The sequence below is a fragment of the Chiloscyllium plagiosum genome, chromosome 3, assembly GCF_004010195.1.
Source record: "Chiloscyllium plagiosum isolate BGI_BamShark_2017 chromosome 3, ASM401019v2, whole genome shotgun sequence".
Lineage (NCBI taxonomy): Eukaryota > Metazoa > Chordata > Chondrichthyes > Orectolobiformes > Hemiscylliidae > Chiloscyllium > Chiloscyllium plagiosum.
In genome coordinates this window covers 104470116-104473908 of record NC_057712.1, presented here as the reverse complement: position 1 = coordinate 104473908, position 3793 = coordinate 104470116, and the positions used below count along the sequence as shown (strand labels likewise).

Genomic DNA, 3793 nt, shown 5'->3' with positions numbered 1-3793 from the left:
TGTGTTTGCATGTGTCTGTGTGTTTGTGTGTGGGTGGGTGTTTGTGTGTGTGGGTGTCTGTATGTGTTTGCATGTGTCTGTGTGTTTGTGTGACAGAGAGAGAGAAAGGGAAAAGGCGAAGAATGGTTTCTTGTCATTCAGCCGGTTCAAGCCGAGCCAAGTCAGCCTTGGCCGTCTTTGCCAGCGGCCACGACTAGTGGGGCATGTTCAATGAGCTGGCCGCCCAGCCAGGGAAGACAGAGCATCCTTATGTACAGTGCACACAGTGAGCGCTTCATGTGCATTGTTAAACAGAGGGAGACCGCTTTCCGGAGAAAACCACTTCATTAGTCTGGCCTACAGTTCAATCAATCCACAAAACGCGTTCTGATCTTGTTGCATCTATTCACAAGGCGAATGGTGGGGGGGAGAAAAACCGCCTCAAAGTGCCGCCACTCTATTTGAAAGGTGCAATCAATCCAGCTCCCCTCTCTTTAAGTAGATCCTCTCAAAAGTGGACCCTAAGTACATTTCCAACAAGAGTAAATCGCGGCGTAAATTAATATTTGTTTTTGGTTTGGCAGGAGAAGTAAAGGCAATGTTTCGTTACTGAGAAAGAAAAAAAGCGAATAGAACCGCAGTTTAAAATGCTGGCGAATGCCCTTTCACTCTTGTTACCTCTGGTTTGAGAGTTCGGTTAACCTCTCTCCTCCTATTTCTCCTCAGTCAGTTTCTGGATGCACGCTCCCAGTACATTTCCAACAAGAGTAAATCGCGACGTAAATTAATATTTGTTTTTGGTTTGGCAGGAGAGGTAAAGGCAATGTTTCGTTACTGAGAAAGAAAAAAAAGCGAATAGAACCGCAGTTTAAAAGGCTGGCGAATACCCTTTCACTCTTGTTACCTCTGGTTTGAGAGTTCGGTTAACCTCTCTCCTCCTATTTCTCCTCAGTCAGTTTCTGGATGCACGCTCCCAGGGCTAGGGTCCCGTTTGCACGGTGAATCGCTTCGGTTTTAATTCCAGCAGAGCCCACCCGTGTGTTCAGTGAACAGAAGGGGGATCTCTGCTCCAGTCCGCACGGATATGTGCGTGTGCGTGAGAGAGAGAGAGAGAGAGCTGAGGGCACAAGCATTCCCAACAAAGGGCTGGGTTAATGGATCAGCACTGGTCAAACGCTCCCTTCACACACATCGAATCTCCCCGATTTTTCAACCCGGATGGAGGCGATATTTTTAACCCAACATAAATTCGGTTGCACCCGACGTCAGGTTTTTGTTTCAAGAACAAGGGACGACAGTAACCAGAAGTAACGAGCAAACAGACAAAACCGTCGAAATCTGAAAAAAAGATGTTTGACACAGGAACGTGGGGCGCAGTCCCTGCATGTGGGCTCGAAACCTCTAATCCCATCCGACTCGTGAGCTGTTCGTGGTACAGGTTGTTTTGTGAAATAACTTTGTGCATCATTTTAACGCTCTGGCCACAAATTCAGATGTTGCCTGGACTTTTACCAGCCAGTTTGCAAATGCTTGCACCGTATAGCAAGGGGACAGAGTCAAAGCACACGTACCTCACCTCCCCTACTTGCCCCCCCCCCCCCCCTCCACCGCCTTTATGAGGGTCTTCACGACCCCCATGAATGTGCTGGGTTCTCCCAGCTCTGAGCTAGTGAGGAGACTCGGCAACTGGGAGCGGCCACTCAAACTGTGCTTTCAATCCCTTTGTGCACTCGTTAGCAATAATCAAACGTGGGAGGGCGCCGGGGGTTTGGGAGCCCCGAGGTGGTAAGTGCATCAAGTGACCCTGCAAGGAGGTGAGGCAGAAGTTAGGTTTTTACTGGAACGCTCTCAGCTCTTAAAATCGTGGACCAGCAAGAATTAAGCCGTTTAACAGGCCGAGGGGCTGGGGAGAGAGGGAGAGAGATCGTGTAACGAGGCCTCCAGGAATACCAATCCCAGGTGGCAACCCCTGTCTTCAGCAGGTGTCAGAGCTGGGCAGAGAGTTAACCGCTGGAGGGTTAATGATTCCCGTGGCTGTAGATGGAAGGAGTTTCCAACTGGGAATCACTATCCTCGCATTGTGGAGTGGGCATGGTGGAGAGCGAGAGACCGGAGCCAAGAAAATCATGAAATAATCAATAATGCCTGAAGTTTCACTTCCAGGACTCGGGATTGAGGATTGGTGAGGATTGAGGCGCGGGGAGAGGCTGTAACATGATTCCGTTACAAACTCAATTCGTTGGCAAATTGTCAATGAGGAGAAACAAGCGCATCACCCCGGTCTCCTGACAAAAAAAAACTCTTCGAGCGTCCATCGCCAATCCGCACTGAATCCATTGCAGATACGAGCGTATTCGCAGCACGAAATGTAACCGACAGGCGAGACTTCTCAAGGAGTAAATGGCTAAGGTAGTTTTAGAACCATATTTGCAGCTTTTCCCACAGGCGACGACTTGGACATTTAAAAAAAAGAATTCAAACAAAGCCGTTCGGTTCGACACTGAGCTGAAATCCATTTCAGAGTGCAAAACACCTACAACCAGGTCCCTCTAGTTCTGAAGTACTGTGGTCAGGTTATCAACACTGTCTCGCTTACTTCCAGAATTGCACTCCACATTACAGCGTTTGATTCTCCTAATAGGCTTTTGCACTTTAATTTCCACGCGAGTTTCTATTCTGCGCCTGGCTATATTCCAGAAATTGTCAAATGGTTAAGATATTACACACACACACACACACACCTCAATTCTCTTCTGAGACGCAATTCTGCAGCGAGCGCATTCTACCGGATCAGTGGTCCTTTATTATTTCTGTGCACTGACATTTATTGGCAAAAAAAAACACAAATAGAGTAAGTTCTGCTTGAAAGTCGAATGTAGAAATCTGCTGCTTACCTTGAACTGATGTGATCCGAGAAGCGCCGCTGTGAGTGGCCTGCAGCGCCGGTGCTCCACTCTGTCCAACGCGGCTGCTGCTGCCGCTAATGCTGCTGTGGGAGAGTCGCGCCCCCTCACGGTGGCACTCGCTACAACAACCTGACCAAGTCCAAAACAAAAGCGTCAACTGATTTAAACCTGATGCTGCTGCTTGGGAACTTAAAATAGATGCAACCCAATCTATAATAAGCACTTATTATCAAGGCTAGAAAAAAAATGCCATGTTATGCATCAGGGCGGATAGTTTAGGGGATATTGGGAATTGGTGAGGGCATCTGCCACGAGTTCAAATTGATACAACCATGTCCATTTCATTCGTCAAATCAATACGTTATTTACCCAAACAACCATCCCGGTTGCTATACCCACGTTACCACATATTCTGGTACTAGAATCTCAAGTGCGATCAACTGAAAAGCAAATATAAGTTGCCGTTGAAGGTAATTTTCGTTAAATATTATGTAGAGAATTAAAAGGCAATGCAGATTCATAGCTCCTTGAAAGTAGAGTCACAGGTAGATAGGATAGTGAAGAAGGCGTTTGGTATGCTTTCCTTTATTGGTCAGAGTATTGAGTACAGGAGTTGGGAGGTCATGTTTGGCTGTACAGGACATTGGTTAGGCCACTGTGGGAATATTGCGTGCAATTCTGGTCACCTTCCTATGGAAGGATATTGTAAAACTTGAAAGGGTTCAAAAGAGATTTACAAGGATATTACCAGGGTTGGAGGATTTGAGCTATAGGGAGAGGCTGAAAAGGCTGGCACTGTTTTCTCTGGAGCATCGAGACTGAGGGGTGACCTTATCGAGGTTTATAAAATCATAAAACATAGAACAATATAGTGCAGAACAGGCCCTTTGGACCTCACTGTTGCACTG

The 3793-nt window shown here is 47.1% G+C and overlaps 1 protein-coding gene across 4 annotated transcripts in view; it reads right to left on the bottom strand.

Annotated features, from left to right (window-relative positions):
- Window positions 1-3437, bottom strand: part of LOC122548404 (glutamate receptor ionotropic, kainate 2) — a 442113-nt gene extending 438676 nt beyond the window's left edge. For 2 of the 4 annotated variants that reach the window (XM_043687010.1, XM_043687014.1), the window contains exon 1: window positions 2874-3437. The gene's annotated coding sequence lies outside the window, so the exon portion shown is untranslated. Of the gene's footprint in view, window positions 1-657; window positions 731-2873 lie in introns of those variants that run through there. The other 2 variants (XM_043687017.1, XM_043687011.1) reach the window with 2 other exon arrangements.
- Window positions 3438-3793: the final 356 nt, after the last annotated feature.